The 26,423-nt window shown below is 38.1% G+C and overlaps 1 protein-coding gene across 2 annotated transcripts in view; it reads right to left on the reverse strand.

Moving 5' to 3' along the window:
• SYNPO2 (synaptopodin 2) overlaps window positions 1–26,423 on the reverse strand; it is a 196,172-nt gene that overhangs the window by 43,575 nt on the left and 126,174 nt on the right. The window lies entirely within an intron of this gene.

Here is a 26,423-nt window from a genome sequence, read left to right on the forward strand (position 1 = left end):
GGAACAAGAACTGACTAAAAACCTAGAAGAGAACGTTCAGATACTAGAAGAAGAGAAATTCAGAGGAGTAGAATAGCAGCAGAGAGCTCCCACCAGTCCTTAGTGGGGAATAGCATTCAGTTCTTCCTGAAGGTTAACATTCTGTGTAATTATGATTATGGTAAAATGTTGTGCTAGTCATTCTCCCTCAGCCCATTCTCTACCCTCTCTGGCTCTGCTTTCTGGCCTCTAGAGACTGCAGTGGCCAAGTTCCCTTGCATGCTGACTCCTGGTTGGCTTTGATCAACAGGAAGCTCCAACGAGAGATAAAGAGCAAGGGAAATGACAGGGCAGGGAAATGCTCTCCCTGCTGGACCTCTGGGCCACGGTTTGGCCATGGCTTTGTCCCTCGATGTAGACAATCAGAGCTCCTGTCTGTTTGTCACTCTACCATGCCTTAACTCTTGTTGTGTTCCAATAACACACACCACTTCCTTCCATCTTCAGACCTAAGGGTAATAATAGCTTCCTGCTCTTGACCTCTGGGTGCTTCATTTTCATTTGTTGATTTCCACGAGCCTGTACTATATTATCTTTAATTACTCCTTTGAATATGCCACCTATTTTCTGCTGGTGATACTAAATGATACTAATATGTTTACATTTCATTTTAAAATGTGAATTTAATGGTTTTTAATGAATCATATATCATGATCACACAATCTGAAAGTTAAGAATACTTTAAGATCATCTTCTATCTATTTTCCACCAAAGGGATCCCTGTTTGACTATTAAACTCAAGATTATGAGTCCAAAGAGCTCAGAACCAGCTGAGCAGCACGTCTTAAAGAGTGTTTTCATAGCCAGGTTCACTTCTGATTGGGCACGAAATGTATTTCAGTTTATCTCTAACAGTTGCCCATTAATTCTTGCTAAGGTCTTAAATGATAATTAATTTGCTGACTGGTATAGCTTTAAAGTTTATATCTCCATGTGCATTTACATTTTACATGATACTCCTGGAGGCAGAAGCATATCTTTAAGTGCCAGAACAATGATGCTAATGAAATTTGAAGTGTTTCAGTTAGTTTTGTTCTGGGAGGGTCTATTCTTTTATTGTCATAAATTATAAGAAGGTCTTCCCCTTTTCTGAAAAAATCAATCTCATTCCTTCTTTCCTGAAAGCAGACAACAATTTATTGCAAAAATTAAATGAATTCAATATTTCCAAGTTTTTAAGGCTGCAGCCAAGGCAATGAGGAAAAGAATAGTTAACCAGTTTTGAAAAATATCTGTTTATTGACTGCCAGATATATTTATCTTGTTGTCTTGTGTGAAATTATTATAAGGGAGAATCATGAGAGAGTTGTTAATAAGTCAAGGATAAAATAATACTCAACAATGAACATATAAGTTAGGGATAGAGTTATTCATATTTCATTTATTTAAATTTAATTTTTTAAAGATAATAAAATAGATTAAAAATAGATAACAAAAAAGATACTAAAACATATTTTTGAAGCATAAAATTGTTCATTCAGTGGAGTCACATGTACTAGAATATGAACAGAAAATTCATCCTTTGAAGACCTAAGAGGTTTTATGTTGATAAAACAGATGTGTCAGTATATCCTGTATCCCCTTCCCTGAGGTCAATATTGAAGCTGATGTTCCATTTATCAGTAATAAGTTATATGAGTTTTAAGCAGCTTCATGGGTTTGCAAAGTAAGATGAAAAATTGGTTCTTGGAAGATAAACAAATCTCCAACTTAACAGAGCTGTCTATCATCCAAACATGTGTTGCTTGATGGGAAAAGTGCAGTTCATCATTGTGCTTGTCAAGTGGAGCTTTTAGTGGAATCCAAATAAGCAAAAGCACTATGGTAGGAGCCATTAGCATTCCTTCAGAGCGTACATTCTGAGGTCAACATTTGGAATCAACTGCTATGATTGTGTTTAGTTGACCTTTTACAATTATCTGAACAGCAGGAAATATTTTTCCCTCATGAACCATGTTAAATATGGTGATACTTTCCTTGCCACAAGGGCTTTTCTAAAGGACTACTCTTTCTCTATTTTTAATAGGACTAAACTAAACAAAGGTTATCTGCCAGAGTCAATTGTGCCCAAACATATCCCTTGCAATCACCAGCTTCACCAATATGATTCTGCTCATAGGTGTATTATGAAGAATAAACATTTATTAGTGTATAAAAGATCTTTACCTTATGTATACAATTATGTATTTTTCTAACTTGTATAACTGCATTATTATGAATCTGAGTAAAAATTCTGACCTCTGAAAATATTCTTAGTTGTTAAAATGAAATACTTTGTCAGTAAAAAGAGTAAGTTTGGACATAAAAACCATTAACATTTACAATGCTGAATCTCTATGAATGAATTTATCAACCAGTCTTCTCCTCAGGCCATTAGGCCTAGATTCATAAAATATGTGTCCTAGTGGAAAATAACACCAACTCTGATGAAAGAAGGCACAGGTTTTGGATGTGTGGCCCCAGCACTTACTAACCCTCTGAACTTAGTTAGATGAGTTGCATTACCTCCTTAAGCTCTAGTTTTCCAAAATGTAAAATAAAACTAATAAATTTGATCTCTCTTGAGGGTTAATAAGGATTAGAAATAGTATATGTTAAGTTGCATGATGCACATACAGCTCACAGAGGTGCTTAAGAAGGGATTACTGAATAAGAATGCATTGATTTCCTACACACACAGAACATGCCAAGTAGAAAGAAAAATTGTAGTGTTAGTACTTTGTCTATAAGATGTTTGAAAATATTTGGATTTATTTTCAGTTTTCATACATATACTTGGTATTAGCTCGTCATAATCTAAGATAAATAATTTTTTATCTGTCTTTTCCTCTGTAAGTACATATTTCATAATTGAATTGTGGAAGAAGACCAACCTATTTACTGTCTCCCAGCAGAAGTAATAATATAAATATGTAAATATTAGTGGCTTTTTAAAATTGAGCACTTATTGTACTAAGCCCTTTTCTTCCTTGAATCATGTATCTCTAGAAAACTTTGATGAGAAGTATAAATGTACTTCTACTTGTATGTGTTCTGATGGACTGTCATTACCCTCACTTTTATGGAGAGGAAAACAGAGACTTAGAAAAGTGAGATGCTTTGACTAAAATTATGCAGCTAGGACCAGAAATTGTACACAGGAATTCTGACTTCAGAGCTTGTATTTTTAATCACAGGGATTCCCTGGTAGCTCATTTGGTAAAGAATCTGCCTGCAGTGCAGGAGACCTGGGTTTGATCCCTGGTCAGGAAGATCCCCTGGAGAAGGGAATGGCGACCCACTCCAGTATCCTTGCCTGGAAAATCCTAGGGAAAGAGGAGCCTGGAGGGCTATAGTCCATGGGGTCGCAAGAGTTGGATACGACTTGGCAACTAAACCACCACATAAATTGCCTTCCTCATCAATAGTCTAAATTCTATACCATGAACCCTAGAATGAAGAGAGAGAGAGGAGGAGTGTAAAAACAATTGACATAAAGTGCGTACAGTCAGGGAGGAAATGGAAAAGACTAGAGAAAGAGAAAAACTTGCCTGGTCAGTCTATAAACCAGTGTTGAGAAACACAGATTTTGTTTATTTTGTTTTCCTTCTTCCTCTTTTATTATTTTAAGAGTTTTATATATATTAATCTTTAAAGATTTTTCAATCTTTAATTTTTAAATAGTCAGTGTTATGACTATTTGTAAAATAATATGTTACAGATTCAGAATTGAGTAAAACTGTCTTCTACAAACTATGATTTGGTACAACATACTTATGTGAGCATGTGATATAATTACCTCTCTTTGAAAACATTCCCTTAGAGACCTCATTCCACACCTAATACATTAATCACATGAGTGAGGTTCTGTCCATAAATACTATTTTCCCCTTCAGTGTCTCTCAATTTAATCAGATACATAACTAAGAGAAATACTGTGATGTAAATATTTACAAAATACTATGTTCTATTGCTTACAACCTCTTAACCCATGTCAGGTAAGATTTATTTTACTGACACCAAGTGAATGTAAACTTATGGCTTCTTTGAGAAATTTAACATTATTTCACTTTGTAAATAAAATCTGAGAAGAGTATCAGCTATGCTTATTTACTTTTGTGATAAATAATTCCCTGGTAAAATTTTAAGAAGTTCCTTTTCTATTAACTTACTATTGCTTGATTTCCGCATCTTCCAGAGCTGACTAGAAAGCAAGTACAAGATTTGAGTTCTCATAGAACCTTGTACTTAAACTAGTCTGTATTGTGTATATGACATATCAGTTGTGTCAGATTCCTGTTAGCAAAACTAAATCTTGACTCATGGGCTGTATTTTCACATGCAGTTCATTGACAAGTCCACTTGAAAGATGTTAGAGTAAGTGGCAGAACCAAGACAATCTCCTCCTTAAATTCCACTACTATTTGTATTAAAATACATGAAAAGGAAAGAGAAAATTAGTATAAATAAGCCTATCCCATGCAAGGCTATTCTTAATCCATAAAATAAAGTCTTGGGGCCTAAAGATAACCAAGACAGGATAAGAGACATGATCTCAGACAAGTAAAAACATTTTGATGGAATTTGGAAAGTAGTCTATGATCTAGCAGCTCCTTCTGAAGCCCCAGCCCTTCTTCAGTTTTCCACTTCAGGCTTTTGGCAAAACTTACCTCATACTTCTGAGACAAAATTTAATAAGCATTCCCTCACCCCAAGTGGCTCTTAAACTGAAGACTTAGGTAATCCTGTATTCATCAGCTGTCCAGAAAAATGGTCAGAATGGTCAGTGGAAGGTACAGAAAGACCAATGATGTATGGTTAAGGTTTTAGAAATTAGCAAATAATCCCACTTTTAATGAGTTTCCTATCCAAATTCCAAAGTCCAATCTCAACCCCTGATGAGGGGTTTTCTAGTACCAAAACTGAGTTCACAAGTTGTTAGGAAGTCATGTTTATGGTGGCACAATATTTTTGGAAATCAATAGGAATATAACAGTTTCAGGATGACAAGGCAAAAGAAAACAATAAAGACCAGCACACCATGTAATAAAAATAATAATAACCCAAGAAAAATATTAATAGTAGTAGGTAAAAAAATCTTGGAATTTAGTGCAGAAATTCAAACAGTGAAATGGAAAAAAAGGTTGAGGAAATATCTAGACTGGGATAAATAAATAAGAAATAAAACTAGTAACTGAGTAAATCAAAAGTCAGTAGAAAAGACTGGCAAACAGTTGAATGGATTGCTTGACTTTTGTCTCAAGCCCCTTGGAATGTGTCTTGTGTGCAGCAGAGGCAAAGGAGATAAAATAACATTTCCCAGACTCTCCTTCAGCTTAGGTTCTAGGTGTTATTTAATGTCAACAAGAAGATGTACCTGTAAGAAACTTGGACTTGAAACTGAATTAAGCAAAGAGAGGAATTAGACTGTAAGGCATCCATCTTGCTGCTGCAGACCTGGTAGATAATTGTTACTCTGGATACAGCAGTTCTACTGGCAGCTTCTTAATCCCAGATCACAGCTAACGTATGTAACCCTAGACCCAGCGCTGGGCCAGCCCAATAGCTTCCTGACTCTTTAATTTCCTGACTGTGGCAAATGTTGCCAATCCCTTGGATAGCCAGTTCTGCAGGGTGGTCTGAAGTCATTTCTGGAGGTTCTGTCTTTCCAGAGCTTTCAACAACTCTATAAGCACTTACATTCCTTTTCTCCCTAAAATAACTAGAGAGATGTCTATTTTCTGCAAATGAACCATGAGCTGATACAGAAAGATAGAATTAAGGGCAAACATAGAAGGTAAAAAAAGGGCAAGAGGTAAAAGGGCAACTGTTTCTCAGATACAGAAAAGGAAAAAAAGATGGACACAAATGCTGATATTTCAAGACAGATAGAAGAGACAGTGCAGGAACTTACACTAGATAAATTGTATGGGGTCACCATCTGCCAAGAATAAAGGAGGAAAAACAGAGGGGGATTAAATCTTGAGGACAAGGAAGGAAGTTTCCGAAAAGCCACTGTAGCGTATTTACTAGGAACTTAATATGAGTTTGTGAAGAACTTAGAAGGAATAAAGTAAAATGATTATCAGTATCTACTGTTGTCCAGACAAATGTTCTAAAAGAAGAACAGATAATTCCTAAAATTAAGCAAGGCTTTTCTCAATTAAAGCATTGATCAGTATTGAAGAACTTAATAAGAAATTAAATTACATGAATTGTCTAGTGAAAATAATTCTTCAACTATATATACGAGTCGGGTCATGGGTGCAAATACAAGTAGACACTAGGAATCCACACTCAATAATCTGTTCTCAAATTGATGAAGATTAGGAACTTTTCTGTTCTGCCCAGTAAACTATATGTCCAGCTACTTGGCAAAAAGTTTTCCTTTTGGATGACTGTCTTTATCCTTAGGGACCAAGTCACCATAAAAGTAAAAAGTATTCCTGGTAGCAACTTTGGAAAAATTCCCGAAGTAAATAACTCTCTTTGACAGGAATGAGGGCCTTAATCCATGGGGGCTGCATACTTCAGAATCTGCATACCAATGTGATTCCACAGGCAGAAACGATGCCACAGTGTAAGTGCTATGAGCTGTTATAAAGCAGCCACCATGATGCTAGAAAACCAACAAGTACAAATATGGAATGGTATTCTCTGCTCTTCTTTCCTTCCAAAGTATGTAAACATCCCAGCTCCTTCAGAAAAACACTAATGGACCGGAGCCTTATGTAGGACATGTCCCTGTCTACTTTTGTTGGATTAAATTCTGAAAGATTGCACAAAGGCTTTGAACTATATGCACATTCTTTTTTATAAATATTTACACAGAATTAAAAAAATTTTTTTTCAAGACCTCATTTAAAAAAAGCACATGTAAAACCTAAAAGATTAGATAAATAAGTAGTATAATCAGGAAGACTCAGAAAAAAGTGGAGCTAGAACTCACTATTTGGGTTTCTCAAGTCTCTGTTTATATTTATTAACTGTACACCCAACTATTAACTAAATGGTTATTATGCTGCAATACCTCATCTATTAAGAATTTAGTTATCTAAAAAACCTGTAAGTATGCTCAACAGTATTTTGAGTGGTTAAAATACAGTAAAAAATACAGTTCACTAAAACTTCTGTATATCACTCTAAGTATCTGGAATCTTTTTTCAGTCTATTTGCTCAATTTTATACAATTCTAATGAGCTTTTTTGTTTGGTTTACAGAAAATTAGAAATGGAGAGGCAAACATAAACATTGTTAAAGATGTTACAGTTAAAACAACACCAAAGCAAGAAAGTAAAAGCCAACATTTAAAAGTACATGAAAATCTTAAAAAAAAAAATACTCAGAATACATTTAAAGTGTAAAAAACTTTCACATGCTCAACGGGACTTAGTGTCTCTACTGTATTTGAGTAAAATAATAGGAATTAATAATAATGATCACAAGTCATTTAAAATATTTGAATCGTTGTGGTAGGTTGATTAGACGCAGAAAAACATATGACATCTTTTAGAAAGAATATCATTCCAAACAGATAAAATAAAAGTTTTTCTATTTAAAGGTAGAACTAGGCCTAAGGCATTGCTACATTAATAGAGAACTGGATTAGAATTCATAATCTGAGGTCCTAAATACTTTGCCTGTATTGGTGTTTTTACTGAAATTATTTAATTTCAGATGTGAATATGTCTCATGTACCCAGAAAAATGTATCTGTTTTCCCATAGCTCTAGATATGCTGATACAGGGGACCCGGGAATATTAATCAAGGACTATGCCCTTTCAGGGAAGGACCAATTTGAATGATATCCTCCAAAGTTTTAGTTAACTGGAAGTTCATTTAGTCAATCATTAGTATATAAAAGTGTGTAACCTAAGGCATCAGCTCTCAACTATTTTGTTATAAACACTTATTTACACTCTCAAAAATAATTGAGGACCTAAAAAAATGTTTTGTCCTTGTCAGTTCTACCTATTGGTATTTACCATGTTAGAAATAAAAAGATATATAATTGATTTATTAATTTTAAAATACAGTAATTTTAGATGGCCAAAAAGTTCATTTTTATGGGAAACCCAAATGAACTTTTTGTCAATCCAATAGTATGTTAATACAAATTTTTTATGAAAAATAACCATATTTTCTGATACTAAGATAATTTGGTGAACATAGTGGTATGGTTTTTGCATTTCTGTTAAATTTTTTTTTAATTTATTTATTTTAATTGGAGGCTAATTACTTTACAATATCATAGTGGTTTTTGCCATACATTGACATGAATCAGCCATGGGTGTACATGTGTTCCCCATCCTGACCCCCCCTCCCACCTCCCTCCCCACCCCACCCCTCTGGGTCATCCCAGTGCACCAGCCCTGAGCACCCTGTCTCATGCATCGAACCTGAATTAATGATCTGTTTCACATATGAGAATATACATGTTTCAATGCTGTTCCCTCAAATCATCCCACCCTCACCTTCTCCCACAGAGTCCAAAAGACTGTTCTATACGTCTGTATCTCTTTTGCTGTTTTGCATATAGCGTTATCATTACCATCTTTCTAAATTCCATATATATGCATTAGTATACTATATTGGTGTTTTTCTTTCTAACTCACTTCACTCTGTATAATTGGCTCCAGTTTCATCCACCTCATTAGAACTGATTCAAATGTATTCTTTTTAATGGCTGAGTAATATTCCATTGTGTATATGTACCACAGCTTTCTTATCCATTTGTCTGCTGATGGACATCTAGGTTGCTTCCATGTCCTGGCTATTTTAAATGCACTTCTGTTAAATTTCTTTAATGTCTGAGCTTAACACAAGACAGCTCGATTCTCTTATGTGCTTTTGCATTCATTCTGTTGTGTTACACTGTGTTGACTGAAGTGTATGAAGATCTAGCTTCACACAGATACATAGAAAAGGGCAGGGTATTTTAACAGCCCTTCAGATAATTTTGGATATTCCATGACACTACATCAAACTCAGTAAGTGACAGTTTCTCAAGTTGCAATGTGGAATCTGAAATCATAGCCATGAACTTTTCATGCTTCATTATGTTAAAATCCCCCAGTCTCTTTTGCACTTTGGATAGATCTTTAACCTATGCATGATTCTGTTACATTATACACTGGTCATTTAGAAAATATTGGTTCAATGAATTATGCAGATCTCCTAAATGCTGACACATTTAGCCATGTGCATGTGTGTGTTAGTTGCTCAGTCATGTCCAACTGTTTGCAACCCCATGGATTGTACGATATACAAAATCACACTCCTTAATATCATCAGTGACCTCATCAGAGAAGTGTTAAGTATTGTTGTTGTTGTTTAGTCACTAAATCATGTCCCACTCTTTACAGTATCTTTAAGTATTGGGAAGTTGTCAGATTCATGGTGGCAGGTGCAACTTTCTGGTTTTCCCTTGAAAATACACAAATACTGTCAGTTGTTTTTCTTGAAGTGACAAGCTCACTTTGCTCATTTTCTAGAAGATGTCTGCTGAATACCCAAGTCTAAATAATTGTAGTTTGTCAGTCAGTCTTTAAAGTAAAAATGATGTTCTATGAAAAAAAATCACTTATTGAGCTTGCAGTTCAAAAACTCGTGCAGGTGCTTCCTCAAAACATTCGAAATGCCATACATACATGTGTTTTCATTTTGTCACACAAAATATTAAAAGATATGTGCTATAGATTTAATAAAATACAAATTTTTTACTGCTCTGTCAAGGACATTCTTATGTGAAACCACCATCTTGTTTCTTAAGTGAAATGATGACAGTGATGAATACAAGGACTCCTAGTACTGCCTCAAATGCTAAGATATCATCTACTTTTGCTCTTACCCCATCAGTGCAAATGTCAACACAGTAAAAAAAAAAAAAAAACAATGTCTTTGGTACCATTATGAAAATCATTTTGACCTCACAGATACACTGAAAGCATCTAAGAGACCCTAGAAGTCTGCAGACCACACTGTGAGAACTACTCATCTAACGGGAAAAATAATCAACAACCTCAGATATGCAGATGACACCACTCTAATGACAGAAAGTGAAGAGAAACAAAAGAGCCTCTTGATGAGGATGAAAGAGGGGAGTGAAAAAGCTGGCTTAAAACTCAACATTCAAAAACTTAAGATCATGGCATTCAGTCCCATCACTTCATGGCAAATAGAAGAGAAAAAAATGGATGCAGTGGCAGATTTTATTTTCTTGGGCTCCAAAATCACTGTAGATGGTGACTGCAGCCATGAAATTAAAAGACACTTGCTCCTTGGAAAGAAAGCTATGACAAACCTAGGCAGCATATTAAAAAGCAAAGACATCCCTTTGCCAACTAAAGTCCATTATAGTCAAAGCTATGGTTTTTCTAGTAGTCATGTACAGATATGACAGTTGGACCATAAAGAAGGCTGAGCACCAAAGAATTGATGTTTTTGAATTGTGGTTCTGGAGAAGACTCTTAAGAATCCCTTGGAGAGCAAGGAGATCAAGCCAGTCAATCCTCAAGAAATCAACCCTGAATATTCATTTGAAGCACTGTTGCTGAAGCTGAAACTCCAATACTTTGGCCGATTCAAGGAGCTGACTCACTGGAAAAGACCCTGGTGCTGGGAAAGATTGAAGGCAAAAGGAGAAAGGGGTGGCAGAGGATGAGATGGTTATATAACATCACCAAGTCAATGGATATGAATCTGAGCATACTTCAGGAGACAGTGAAGGACAGGGGAGCCTGGCGTGCTGCAGTTCATGGAGTTGCAAAGAGTCAGACATGACTTAGCGACTGAGCAACAACAACCACAACATCTAAAGGGACCGGGATACATGATATGCATCCTTAGCCTCTTGGCTGTCTGAGTTTGAGAAAAGGAAATTCCACCCAAGACAACGCAGGGACAAACCAGAGTAAGGTCCAGCCTAGGGGAGAAAGGCTGACAGAAGCCATGAAGGGATACATTTTAAGAGAATGTGCTACGAGCTCATGCTACAGCCATGAATTCAATAAAAGATCACTCTGGTGAGCTGGAGAAGTGCAGAAGCAAGCAGTTTCAACCCAGATTGTCTGAGAGAGGAGAACTGGGCTGGAGTGTCACTGGTTTTTGAAAATAACTTCTTTTCAGTTTCCAAACTACTGACTAGTCGAAATTCACTGAGAGCTGTCACTGCAGTTCAAAGATCTTTGATTCTTTTATAGCCCAATGTATGTCTTACACATATAGGCATGCAATAAACATGTGCTAAATATATGTCAATAGGGCTTCCCTGGTGGCTCAGTGGTAAAGAATCTGCCTGCCAATGCAGAAGACATGGGTTTGATCCCTGGGTCAGTAAGATCCCCTGGAGAAGGAAATGGCAACCCATTCTAGTATTCTTGCCTGGGAAATCCCGTGAACAGAGGAGCCTGGTGGGCTACAGTCCATGGGGTCAAAAAGAGTCGGACACGACCTAACGACTTAACAACAATGACAAAATGAGTAAATTTAATTTTATCCAAAATTCTATTTCAACTTTCTTCAGCAATTGGCCAATAGTTGCTCCCAAGCCTAGTAATTTCTATGTATTCTTTCTTTGTCATCTCTTTAAGGTTTGAAATTACTACAAAAGTATCACGTGATGAATGGGAAATTCGCAGTGTATCTATGGGAAAAAACTGGTCCTATTGGATACTGGACATCAGTGGTAATTGAGTTTTCCCCAGCAAAGGGGATGGCCACACCAGCCTCTCTGCAGCTGCTCATGCCAGTCACTCCATTTCGCCATCATTCCCTTGGCCCCGTGAGAGGTAAGGTCACAAGGCAACCAGTAAAACATACGACTTCACCAAATGTGGACCTGGTTGCAATTTATGGAGATAAGCACATGAGCAGAAGCAGCATGAGGCACTAGGAGCTGGGACACTACCGCAGGTGCTGCTGCAGCTTCCTATGTACTCCATCTGCCTTGGCAGCTCCACATGAGCTGAGGTGGGCTGTGGGAGTGAGTTCCAAATCCTGCACTTCAAGAAGAGAAATCAGGTCATGCCAAGTGCCCTCGGTGTCCATGTAAGTGTTCCGTTGATGCATTTTAAAACTAGTCATGCTCCTTGCTGGGACTGACTAATACTTCTCCTATTTATTTCTGATTGAGGAGAGACTACAAGATTGTCATCATCTGGCCAAAAATTTCTTGGTCAGTCCGAGCCAGCCAGAGGGAGCCTTGCAGAGTAGGCAAGAGCCCTCAGCTACTCTCTCTTCATTAGCTGGAGGTCAGTGTAGAATTTACAAAGGAAATGGAGTTAGTTGGAACTCGAGGCTTTGCTTACATTACCTGATTTAATTAATTGGTTTAGTAATTGTCCTACATAGTCAGTGCTTGTCTTTCATGGACAGAGTTCTGAGGTCTGAAGTGCCCTCAAAAGCTTTATATTCTAAGATAAACAAGAAAGTAGGTAATTATAACCAAGTATGTCAACTTCTGTGATTAAAGTTAACACAATATGCAGTGGGAACACGCAGCAGGGATATACAGCCAAGGATTATAGGAGGGGGTAAGGTTTTCTAAAGGACACAAACATGAGCCTCATGAGGAAAGGCCAAGGGGAGTCAGAAACACAAAGATCTAAAAACCTAACATGCAGTGAATGCTTAGTCATTGCATGCTTGATGAATTACCTTTTCACAACACGATGCTGTCTCCCATTAACACTACAGTATCTTATAGAATGGGCTTCTCCCGTGCCTTAGTGGTAAAGAATCCCCCTGCCAATGCAGGAGAGTTGGGTTCAACCCCTGGGTCGGGAAGATACCCTGAAGAAGGAAATGGGAACTCACTCCAGTATTTCTGCCTAAGAAATCCAATGGACAGAGGAGCCTGGTGGGCTACAATCCACCAGTTCAGTTCCGTTCAGGTGCTCAGTTGTGTCCAACGCTTTGTGACCCCAAGAACTGCAGCATGCCAGGCCTCCCTGTCTATCACCAGCTCCCAGAGTTTACTCAAACTCGTGCCTATTGGGTCAGTTATGCCATCCAACCATCCTCTGTTGTCCCCTTCTCCTCCCCTTTTCAAACTTTCCCAGCATCAGGGCTTTTTCTTATGAGTCAGTTCTTCAGATCAGGTGTCCAAAGTATTGGAGTTTCAGCTTCAGCATCAGTCCTTCCAGTGAATATTCAGGACTGATTTCCTTTAGGATGGACTGGTTGCATCTCCTTGCAGTCCAAGGGACTCTCAAGAGTCTTCTCCAACACCACAATTCAAAAGCATCAATTCTTCGGCACTCAGCTTTCTTTGTAGTCCAACTCTCACATCCACACATGACTACAGGAAAAACCATAGCTTTGACTAGATGGACCTTTGTTGGCAAAGTAATGTCTCTGCTTTTTAAGAAGCTGTCTAGGTTGGTCATAACTTTTCTTCCAAGGAGCAAGCATCTTCTAATTTCATGGCTGCAGTCACCATCTGCAGTAATGTTGGAGCTAAAAAAAAGTCTGTCACTTTTTCCATTGTTTCCCAATCTATTGCCATGAAGTGATGGGACCAGACGCCATGATCCTAGTTTTCAGAATGTTGAGGTTTAAAACAACTTTTTCATTCTCCTCTTTAACTTTCTTCAAGAGGTTCTTTTGTTCTTCACTTTCAGCCATAAAGGTCATCTGCATATCTGAGGTTATTGATGTTTCTCCCGGCAATCTTGATTCCAGATTGTGCTTCATCCACCTCAGAGTTTCTCATGATGTACTCTGCATATAAGTTAAATAAGCAGGGTGACAATATACAGCCTTGATGTACTCCTTTTCCTATTTGGAACCAGTCTGTTGTTCCATGTCCAGTTCTAACTGTTGCTTCCTGACCTGCATACAGATTCTCAAGAGGCAGGTCAGGTGGCCTGGTATTCCCATCTCTTGAACAATTTGTTGTGATCCACACAGTCAAAGGCTTTGGCATAGTGAATAAAGCAGAAATAGATGTTTTTCTGGAATTCTCTTGCTTTTTGATGATACAGCAGATGTTGGCAATTTGATCTCTGGTTTCTCTGCCTTTTCTAAATCCACGTTGAACATCTGGAAGTTCACGGTTCACATACTGTTTTAGTCTGGCTTGGAGGATTTTGAGCATTACTTTACTAGCATGTGAGTTGAGTGCAATTATGTGGTAGTTTCAACATTCCTTGGCATTGCCTTTCTTTGGGATTGGAATGAAAACTGACCTTTTCCAGTCCTGTGGCCACTGCTGAGTTTTCCAAATTTGCTGGCATATTGAGTGCAGCACTTTCACAGCATCATCTTTTAGGATTTGAAATAGCTCAACTAGAATTCCATCACCTCCACAAGCTTTGTTTGTAGTGAGGCTTCCTAAGGCCCACTTGACTTCACATTCCAGAATGTCTGGCTCTAGGGGAGTGATCACACCATCATCATTATCTGGGTCGTGAAGATCTCTTTTGTACAGTTCTTCTGTGTATTCTTGCTACCTCTTCTTAATATCTTCTGCTTCTGTTAGGTCCATACCATTTCTGTCCTTTATTGAGCCCATCTTTGCATGAAATGTTCCCTTGGTATCTCTAATTTTCTTGAAGAGATCTCTAGTCTTTCCCATTCTATGGTTTTCCTCTATTTCTTGCATTGATCACTGCAGAAGACTTTCTTATCTCTCCTTGCTATTCTTTGGAACTCTGCATTCAAATGGGCATATCTTTCCTTTTCTCCTTTGCTTTTCGCTTCTCTTCTTTTCACAGCTATTTGTAAGGCCTCCTCAGACAGCCATTTTGCTTTTTTGCATTTCTTTTTCTTGGGGATGGTCTTGATCCCTGTCTCCTGTAGAATGTCATGAACCTCTGTCCATAGCTCTTCAGGTACTCTGTCTATCAGATCTAATCCCTTGAATCTATATCTCACTTCCACTGTATAATCATTAAGGATTTGATTTAGGTCATACCTGAATGATCTAGTGGTTTTCCCTACTTTCTTCAATTGACGTCTGAATTTGGCAATAAGGAGTTCATGATCTGAGCCACAGTCCGCTCCCAGTCTTGTTTTTGCTGACTGTATAAGAGCTTCTCTATCTTTGGCTGCAAAGAATATCATCAATCTGATTTTGGTATTGACCATCTGGTGATGTTCATGTGTAGAGTCTTCTCTTGTGTTGTGGGAAAAGGGTGTTTGCTATGACTAGTGCTTTCTTTTGGCAGAACTCTATTAGCCTTTTCCCTGCTTCATTCTCTACTCCAAGGCCAAATTTGCCTGCTACTCCAGATATTTCTTGACTTCCTACTTTTGCATTCCAGTCCCCTATAATGAAAATGACATCTTGTTTGGGTGTTAGTTCTAGAAGGTCTTGTAGGTCTTCATAGAACCATTCAACTTAAGCTTCTTCAGCATTACTGTTTGAGGTGTAGACTTGGATTACTGTGATATTGAATGATTTGCCTTGGAAATGAACAGAGATCATTCTATCGTGTTTTATATTGTATCCAAGTACTGCATTTCAGACTCTTCTGTTGACTATGATGGCTACTTCATTTCTTCTAAGGGATTCTTGCCAACAGTAGTAGATATAATGGTCATCTGAGTTAAATTCACCCATTCCAGTCCATTTTAGTTCACTGATTCCTAAAATGTTGACGTTCACTCTTGCCATCTCCTGTTTGACCACTTCCAATTTGCCTTGATTCGTGGACCTAACATTTCAGGTTCCTATGCAATATTGCTCTTTACTGCATTGGACTTTACTTCTATCACCAGTCACATCTACAACTGGGTGTTGTTGTTGCTTTGGCTCTGTCTCTTCATTCTTTCTGGAGTTATTTCTCCACTGATCTCCAGTAGCATATTGGGAACCTACCAACCTGGGGAGTTCATATTTCATGGGTTCACAAAATAGTCGGACCTGACTTAGGGATTAAACAATATTCATTTATTAACATAAGGGCTTCTCAGTTTGTGCTAGTGGTAAAAAATCTGCCTGCCAATGCAGGAGATACTATAGACATGAGTTCAATCCCTGGGTCAGGAAGATTCCCTGGAGGAGGAAATGGCAACCCACTCCAGTATTCTTGTCTGGAAAACTCCGTGGACAGAGGAGCCTGGCGGGCTACAGTCCATGTGTTGCAGAGTTGGACATGACTTAGCTACTAAATAGCAACAGCAGCATCTTGTAGAAGACTTCAAAACAAATGCCTGTTAGCTCACCTACAAAATGGCTAGAAAAATCCCATCTTTGCTGTTCAAAGTGAGGTTCACAGACAAGCAACATTGGAACCACCTGGGGAATCGTTAGAACCACAGAATTCTATCCCCCAAAACAGAAGAACCAACATCTGCATCTTAAGATCCCCAGTGATTCATATACACACTAGGATTCAAGACTGTCCTGTACTAAAGGCTCATCAACCAGTGATGGCCCTGTAGGACAGGGATTTATAACCTTCAGGGACATCAGACTCTCTGGAGAAGAATTTTGAAATGCAAAAATCCAGTTTTTATTCCCCTCTCTTCCACAAAAACCAAATCTTAGCACCTGGGACCTATGTATGTGCATTTTTAACAAACTTCCCAGGGAACCCTGAAGCCTGTTCTTTGATACTTGGTATTATTTTCTATACAACACTTTAAGGAAATATGTTGGTGGCCAATCAGTTCTGTCTGTGTGTGTGTGTGTGTGTGTGTGTGTGTGTGTGTGTGTGTGAGTGAGTGACTTAAAGACAGATCTTTATTGAGTGACTTTCTTACAAGAGACTGTAGTAACTCTTTTGAGCTTGAAAATAACCATACTTTTCAAGGAGACTATAAAAATGAGTTTATGATCATAATTTCAGGTTTTTTGTCATTTCCTTTTAACTATAAATCACATCCCTTATGATTATACAGTGGAAGCGAGAAATAGATTTAAGGGACTAGATCTGATAGACAGAGTACCTGAAAAACTATGGACAGAGGTTCATGACATTCTACAGGAGACAGGGATCAAGATCATCCCCAAGAAAAAGAAATGCAAAAAAGCAAAATGGCTGTCTGAGGAGGCCTTACAAATAGCTGTGAAAAGAAGAGAAGCGAAAAGCAAAGGAGAAAAGGAAAGATATACCCATTTGAATGCAGAGTTCCAAAGAATAGCAAGGAGAGATAAGAAAGTCTTCTGCAGTGATCAATGCAAGAAATAGAGGAAAACCATAGAATGGGAAAGACTAGAGATCTCTTCAAGAAAATTAGAGATACTAAGGGAACATTTCATGCAAAGATGGGCTCAATAAAGGACAGAAATGGTATGGACCTAACAGAAGCAGAAGATATTAAGAAGAGGTAGCAAGAATACACAGAAGAACTGTACAAAAGAGATCTTCACGACCCAGATAATGATGATGGTGTGATCACTCCCCTAGAGCCAGACATTCTGGAATGTGAAGTCAAGTGGGCCTTAGGAAGCCTCACTACAAACAAAGCTAGTGGAGGTGATGGAATTCCAGTTGAGCTATTTCAAATCCTAAAAGATGATGCTGTGAAAGTGCTGCACTCAATATGCCAGCAAATTTGGAAAACTCAGCAGTGGCCACAGGACTGGAAAAGGTCAGTTTTCATTCCAATCCCAAAGAAAGGCAATGCCAAGGAATGTTGAAACTACCACATAATTGCACTCAACTCACATGCTAGTAAAGTAATGCTCAAAATTCTCCAAACCAGGCTTCAACAATATGTGAACAATGAACTTCCAGATGTTCAAGCCAGATTGAGAAAAGGCAGAGGAACCAGATACCAAATTGCCAACATCCGATGGATCATCAAAAAGCAAGAGAGTTCCAGAAACACATCTATTTCTGCTTTATTCACTATGCCAAAGCCTTTGACTGTGTGGATCACAATAAACTGTGGAAAATTCTTCAAGAGATGGGAATGCTATACCACCTGACATGCCTCCTGAGAAATTTGCAGGTCAGGAAGCAACAGTTAGAACTGGACATGGAACAACAGACTGGTTCCAAATAGGAAAAGGAGTACATCAAGGCTGTATATTGTCACCCTGCTTATTTAACTTATATACAGAGTACGTCATGAGAAATACTGGGCTGGATGAAGCACAAGCTGGAATCAGGATTGCCGGGAGAAATATCAATAACCTCAGATATGCAGATGACACCACCCTTATGGCAGAAAGTGAAGAACTAAAGAGCCTCTTGATGAAAGTAAAAGAGGAGAATGAAAAAGTTGGCTTAAAGCTCAACATTCAGAAAACTAAGATCATGGCATCCAGTCTCATCACTTCCTGGCAAATAGATGGGGAAACAGTGGAAACAGTGGCTGACTTTATTTTTGTTTTGGCTCCGAAATCACTGCAGATGGTGATTGCAGCCATGAAATTAAAAGATAGTTGCTCCTTGGAAGGAAAGTTATGACCAACCTAGACAACATGTTAAAAAGCGGAGACATAACTTTGCCAACAAAGGTCCATCTAGTCAAGGCTATGGTTTGTCCAGTAGTCATGTATGGATGTGAGAGTTGGGCTATAAAGAAAGCTGAGCACTGAAGAATTGATGCTTTTGAAACTGTGGTGTTGGAGAAGACTTTTGCGAGTCTCTTAGACTGAAAGGAGATCCAATAAGTCCATCACAAAGGAGATCAGTCCTGAGTGTTCACTGAAAGGACTGATGTTGAAGCTGAAACTCCAATACTTTGCCACCTGATGGGAAGAACTGACTCATTTGAAAAGACCCTGATGCTGGGAAGGATTGAAGGCAGGAGGAGAAGGGGACAACGGAGGATGAGATGATTGGATGGCATCACTGAGTCGATGGACATGGGTTTGGGTAGACTCTGGGAGTTGGTGATACACAGGGAGGCCTGGCATGCTGCAGTCCATGGGGTTGCAAAGAGTCAGACATGACTGATCGACTGAACTGAACTGAACTTTAACTATATAAATTCTATGGTTCTGAAAACTTTCTGGATTAGAAATCGTAAACATAATATAAACTAGAGTGCATCTAAAGGTCACTTATGGGGAAAATTATAATCCAGAAATTACCCCTTTAGCAGATCATGCAGGCACTATTCCGTGTAGCCCTCAGCCATAGGAAAATTCCAAGTACCATTTGACAATACTTGTACTAAATCTATAATGCAAATATAACAACACATTCAAATTTTTATTACTTCAACTATAATTTGTATTCTCTATCTGGTCATAAAATTTAACATGCTGAAGACAGGAATTTCCATTTGCTCTTGATTTTCACTTGAAACTAAATATGATGACATTTCCATTTCCTCTCTATTATTACATAAACCTGAAGCAAAGAAACGGAATTACCAAGCCTTGTTTTATAGGAAAAATTATCTCCACATTAATTAAATTAGTTGAGCATAATATAGCATCTTCTAATATTTGAAGGAAGTGAAATAGTCAAATGGCAAATAAATGCATTAAAGTATTTTAATGAATTAAGGTTCAGTATAAAGTCATTTGGTGTAATTGAGCACACTACACGACAGCCTGTATAAATTATGCTTTCAAAGGAAAAAAAAATGTTAATTTCTTCAGACAAGGACTTTACTAGTTTTACAAATTGTTTGTAAAAGAAAGTTTAAGTGATACTGAGTCTTCTCCTCTTCTCATGAAACAATTTGAATTTGAATGAAAATATCAAATCAATACCTTTTTTTCAAATGAAATGGTTTGGCACCCATCTTTCATAGTAACACATCTCTCTTACTGTTTGATGACATTTATATTTGCTAAGACTTGCTTTCATTCAGTTTGCTTTAGAGAGAAATAAAAAGCTTCAGTTTTGAAGGCATTCAGCCATTCACGAAGTGCTGAGTTGTCGCCAGGAGCAGGTACTGTTCTGGGCTTGCCTTCCTCAGGCTAGCTCCAGAGAATAGGAAGAACTTAGCAATTGAACCTTGATCTTAAAAGGCTGGTTATATGACATGCCTTGATAACCACAGAGAATCATCAGAGTGAGAGGAGCACTAAACCCATGAGGACTGTTTTAATCCAACAACAAATTATGTATTAAGCACATAGTATGTGCAAAGTACTATACTCTGAAACATATGAAGATGTTTACGGTAGAGTTCATGAACAAAGCTCTCTGAAGTGGAAAGCTGTTACATTATCTGCTGCAAAATTTAGTCTCCCATTTCTGTCTTTCACTTATTTGTCTGTCCTTCGTTCCCCCCACCCTTTTATCCATCCGCTCCTCCCCTCCTCCTGCTTCCTCCAACTCTCTCTCATAATGATGTTTCTTACAAATTCTCCATAGACAACAATTATAGTTGATGGACCCAGTCTACTTGTTATTCACAATGATGTGAAAAGAGATTTCTTGTGCTTGAGTGTACATTTAAGATCCACTCTCACAGATTCCTTTCAGTTCAGTTGAGTTCAGTCACTCGGTCAGGTCTGACTCTTTGTGACCCCATGGACTGCAGCACGCCAGCCTCCCCTGTCCATCACCAACTCCCGGGATCCACCCAAACCCATGTCCATTGATTCGGAGATGCCATCCAACCATTTCATCCTCTGTCGTCCCCTTCTCCTCCTGCCCTCAATCTTTCCCAGCATCAGGGTCTTTTACAACGAGTCAGTTCTTTGCATCAGGTGGCAAAAGTACTGGAGTTTCAGCTTCAGCATCAGTCCTTCCAGTGAATATTCAGGACTGATTTCCTTGAGGATTGACTGGTTTGACCTCCTTGCAGTCCAAGGGACTCTCAAGAGTCTTCTCCAACACCACAGTTCAAAAGCATCAATTCTTCACCACTCAGCTTTTTTATAGCCCAATTCTCATATCCATACATGACTACTGGAAAAACCATAGCTTTGAGTAAATGGACCTTCGTTGGCAAAGTAATGTCTCTGCTTTTTAATATGCTGTCTAGGTTATTCATAGCTTTTCTTCCAAGGAGCAAGCATCCTTGGATTTCATGACTGCAGTCACCACCTGCAGTGATTTTGGAGCCCCCCAAAATAAAGTCAGCCACTGTTTCCACTGTTTCTCCATCTATTTGCCATGAAGTGATGAGACTGGATGCCATGATCTTAGTTTTTTGAATGTTGACTTTTAAGCCAGCTTTTTCACTCTCCTCTTTCACTTTCATCAAGAGGTTCTTTAGTTCCTCTTCATTTTCTGCCATAAGGGTGGTGTCATCTGTGTATCTGAGGTTATTGCTATTTTAGGGAGCAATCTTGATTCCAGCTTGTGCTTCATCCAGCCCAGTGTTTCTCATGATGTACTCTGCATACAACTTAAATAAGTGGGGTGACAATATACATCCTTGACATACTCCTTTCCCAATTTGGAGCCAGTCAGTTGTTCCATGTCTGGTTCTAACTGTTGCTTCTTGACCTGCATACAGATTTCTCAGGAGGCAGGTCAGGTGGTCTGGTATTCCCATCTCTTTAAGAATTTTCCACAGTTTGTTACGGTCCACACAGTCAAAGGCTTTGGCACAGTCAATAAAACAGAAGTAGATTTTTTTCTGAAATTTTCTTGCTTTTTCTATGATCCAGTAGATGTTGGCAATTTGATCTCTGGTTCCTCTCCCTTTTCTAAATCCAGCTTGAACATCTGGAAGTTCACGGTTCACTTACTGTTGAAATCTGACTTGGAGAATTTTGAGCATTTTGAGCATTACTTTGCTAGCAAGTGAGATGAGTGCAATTGTGTGGTAGTTTCAACATTCTTTGGCATTGCCTTTCTTTAGGATTGGAATGGAAACTGACCTTTTCCAGTCCTGTGGCCACTGCTGAGTTTTCCAAATTTGCTGGCATATTGAGTGCAGCACTATCACAACATCATCTTTTGGGATCTGAAATAGCTCAACTGGAATTCCATCACCTCCACTAGCTTTGTTTGTAGTGAGGCTTCCTAAGGCCCACTTGACTTCACATTCCAGAATGTCTGGCTCTAGGGGAGTGATCACACCATTGTGATTATCTGGGTCATGAAGATATTTTTTGTATAGCTCTTCTGTTTATTCTTGCCATGTCTTCTTAACATCTTCTGCTTCTGTTAGGTCCATACCATTTCTGTCCTTTATTGAGCCCATCTTTGCATGAAATACTCTAATTTTCTTGAAGAAATCTCGAGTCTTTCCCATTCCATTTTCCTCTATTTCTTGCACTGATCACTGCAGAAGACTTTTTTATCTCTCCTTGCTATTCTTTGGAACTCTGCATTCAGATGGATTTATCTTTCCTTTTCTCCTTTACCTTTCGCTTCTCTTTTTTTCTCAGCTACTTGTAAGGCCTCCTCAGACAACCATTTTGCTTTTTTGCATTTCTTTTTCTTTGGGATGGTCTTGATCACTGCATCCTGTACAATGTAACAAACCTCCATCCATAGTTCTTCAGGCACTCTGTCTATCAGATCTAATCCTTTGAATCTATTTTTCACTTCCAGTGTATAATTGTAAGGGATTTGATTTAGGTCATACCTAAATGGTCTAGTGGTTTTCCCTACTTTCTTCAGTTAAGTCTGAATTTTGCGATAAGGATTTGATGATCTGAGCCACAGTCAGCTCCCGGTCTTGTTTTCGCTGACAGATTCCTTTAGTAACACATTTATATTTGACGTGTCTATAGTCCTTGAAGGGGTTTGCCTGGTGGTGCAGCAGTAAAGAACCCACCTGCCAAAGTAGGAGATGCAAGTGACACAGGTCTGATCCCTAAGTCAGGAAGCTTCCCTGGAGGAGGTAATGGCAACTCACTGCAGTATTCTTGCTTGCAAAATTCCACGGACAGAGGAACCTGGCAAGCTACAGTCCATGGGGTAACAAAGAGTCAGATACGACTGAGCAAGTAAGCACAGCACATAGCCCTTGAAACAAAATATACAAAGCAAAAATATGAGATAATATTGTTAGCATATAAGTGTATAAGCCAGATGGTCCATCTGTTCCCCCAAAATCAGTGTTTAAAAAATCGAAATCCATAGGAAAATACGATTGGAGGAAACATGAATTTATACTTTTGCATAAAGAGCCAAGACTGAAGAATGTAGAAGACCTGGGCCACAGGTAGCCTGACACTGGTGATGAGTACGATACTATTCTGTGCTGTACAAAGTCCAAATTGAATTGTGAATTTGATTCTGAACAGTGTAATTGTGTGCTTATAAAATGATGAACACATTATGAAATCTAGATTTTGGCTTATGTCATATAAGGCTTATAGATGTAAATCTAAGTACTTTATTCAGTCTCTATTGTTCAATAATGTAAAAGCCAAACTCTCAGATAAAATGGTATTACTTTCAGTTTTAAAAAATATTAGTATGACTGTAATTTTCCCATGCCCTCCATTAAAAAAATGTTACTAGTAAAATAGAAGTGTGCCTTCTGATTTGCGTGTGTGTGTGTGCGCGCGCGTGCTCAGCCACGTCCAGCTTTATGCAACCCCACAGACTGTAGCCTGCCAGGCTCCTCTATCCATAGATGTATCCAGGCAAGGGTACTGGAGTGGGTTGTCATTTCCTATTCCAGGGCATCTACATGAACTAGAGATCGAACCAGCATCTCCTATGTCTCCTGAATTGGTAGGTAGATTCTTTACCACTAGTGCCGCGTGAAAGCCCACCTTCTCATATACCTTTGGGTTTTTGGTATATTTTAGGAATATTCTGTCTTCTCTCTTTCTTTTCATGTGTGTGTGTGAAGAGAAATGTCTACCAGCCACTTGACAGTGTACATGACGTTTTTCTACCTGGTAGAAAAAGCCAAATGCATTTCCTAATGTGATGTCTATTATCCTTAGAAGTCCATGAATGCAATTGAAAAAAGACTAAAATAGTGAAGCAACAAGGCAAAATATTAAGAGGACCAGAAGAAATATGAAATAATCTAGGTGGCCACAAAAATTGTTACAAGCATACAATAAAGGAAAGCTTGGTTGATAATAAATGTAGATCGAAAGACAAATGGTAATTAGGGAGACAGTGTCTGGGTGTTGCAATATGCTGGCTATGGCAAATTTACCCTGGCTCTTATAGCTAAATGGGAAAGCTGTTAACATAACGAAATAGTTACCACCAGATGTATCTATTATAAAAATAAAATATTAAGAGTATTATAAAAGAAATTTTAAAATAAATAATAATCATGTTTGGGGAGGATTACCTAAAATTCAATTCATTGTTTTATATACAGATATTAGTGATGTTCACTAGGTCTCTAATTTATTAGTTTCATCTTTATTGACATTTTTTGATGGAATAAGTAGCTTAGATTATGAAGCTGTCGTATTTTTTCCCCAAACATTCTTTTATTTTCTTTGTCAGGCTGCCTAAGTACTTGTCAGGCACATGGCTTTTCTTAGTAAACCCCAAGGCTTCCATGAGCATTTCTAGAGCTTACAACCAAAGAAGTAGTTATGGAATTTCAGATATTAAAACTTTTTCATAGCCAGAAGTTTATTTGATGTTTGAGTTCCTGAACACAAATTTCCTGGATAATTTGTATTCTAGTAAAAGACCTATATAGTCCACTTCTGTTCCTAAGAGTATTTGTCATATTTCCTTTTCAATGAACACTCTGATTCCATCTTGAACAACTTCTTCATCAGAATCTTTTTTTTCTTCATATATTGTAAACTGTAAAAAAAAGGCATTGGTTAGGACATCAACTTTCACACCTTCACATTGTCTTCTCTTTAAGAAGCTGTATATTGTACCACTGATAGTGTCAGGGTGAGTGTGGTTGGAGTGGGTTGTTACTTCCCCTTACCCTCTGCTCAGAGCTTCCTCTTGCTAAGGAAGAGGACACCTTTGTCTTTCTGGTACTCCAGGGCCTCTAGTTAAAGGCTCAGACAACCCACCTTCCCTCCACAGACACACAGTGGGGTATGCTTTTTTTTTTTTTTGCTATCAAACAATTTATTCTCTTTGTAGAACATAATAATTATAGTTGCTGAATGCTCCAACGGGATATGTGTTCCTAGACTAGCTTGGTGTTAATGTTATTTCAAAACAATTATTTGGTTGTTCACTATGTGCTCCTGCACGTACTGTTTTCCAAAGGTATTTATTTTCTGTTTTAAAACTTGCCTTGGTTATAAAGAAAATTGATTTTTAATAGTTCTACAGACAGGCAGACCCAGGGACACTGACTCTTAAGTCAGGAATGGAGAAAGCTAAGAAACAACATAATTTGTTCCGTAGAATTCCCTAATGAGTCATGAATTTGTGGGAACAGTTTTTTCTAGTTGAAAAAAAAAAAGACATGAGAACTTCCCAATATCATTTCCTATTCTCCACAGCCAAGCAAATGTCCTTTATTCACCCTTGTAGGACACCGGGTACAGCTGACGGTGGGTGTACCATAGGGAAAATAGAGGCTTACATGAAAGATTAACTACTAAATCTTAAGACAACTTCCCCTGCCCCAGCCACATTTCTGTCTGGGCTCCTGGAACTCTGGCGTTTGGACTTTATACCCTTGTAGAAGGAAATTAGGAGATTCTGATTAGCCAGGAGCTTTGCCAAGAAATGGCCCCACCTGTTCACCTACTTACTGTAGCAAGAAATTGGTCTTCTAATCTAAGGGAAAGTTTCTATTACAAAAGACACCCAAACAAGCAAAAGCAAACACAGAAACTATGCTGGGAGGGGAAAACATCAAAAAGTTTATCACTAATATCTCCAGAGTGATATGGAATTCATGAAACAGAAACAGGATGATATAGAAAAGAATGAGAAAGACTCTTGGCAGTTAAAAGTATCACAGCAAAAATGAATAGCTCAATAGAGAATTTATAATGTTGAAGAAATTTTCTAGAGTATCATAAAAACTAACAGGTTTAAATAGCAAAACACAGATGAAAATAGAAGAAAAAGGCTACGAAAATTAGACAATACGTACTAATAGTTCAATGTATAAATAACAGAAATTTCAGAATGAGAAAACAAAAAGAATAAAAGAAATAAATTATCAAATAAGTAATTCAAGAAAATTTCCCATAATTGAAGTACATGTTTTCTAGATCAAAAGGGCCCACACAACAGATGAAAATACACCCAAACCAAGGCACATCATTTAAAATTTCACAAAAAAACTTATGTTTCCAAGAGAAAAAGTTACATTTGAGAGATGAAAAAATCAGAACGGTTATGGACTTCACAAGAGCATGGGAAACTAAAATATAGAAGACCTTCACAATTCTGAGAAGTATTTCCAGCTTAGAAGTTTGAGGGTAGAATAAATACAGTATCAACTATACTAGATCTCAAAAAACTTAGCTCCCATCACTCTTTCTTAGAAAGCAGTTAGAGAAAGTGTGTCAAGAAAATGAGGAAGAAAAACCGAGACATGGAATCTAGGAAATAAAGAATCAACTCAAGAGAGAGGAAAGTGAATCTTCAGGATGATTAAGAAGGGAGATTCCAGGAATTAGGTGTATACCTGGCAAAAAGAGCTGCCAGTCCAAATCAGAACAGGTC

Source organism: Giraffa tippelskirchi, chromosome 1 (assembly GCF_054371585.1).
Source record: "Giraffa tippelskirchi isolate mGirTip1 chromosome 1, T2T-mGirTip1v1.2.pri, whole genome shotgun sequence".
In the NCBI taxonomy this organism is placed as follows: Eukaryota; Metazoa; Chordata; class Mammalia; order Artiodactyla; family Giraffidae; genus Giraffa; species Giraffa tippelskirchi.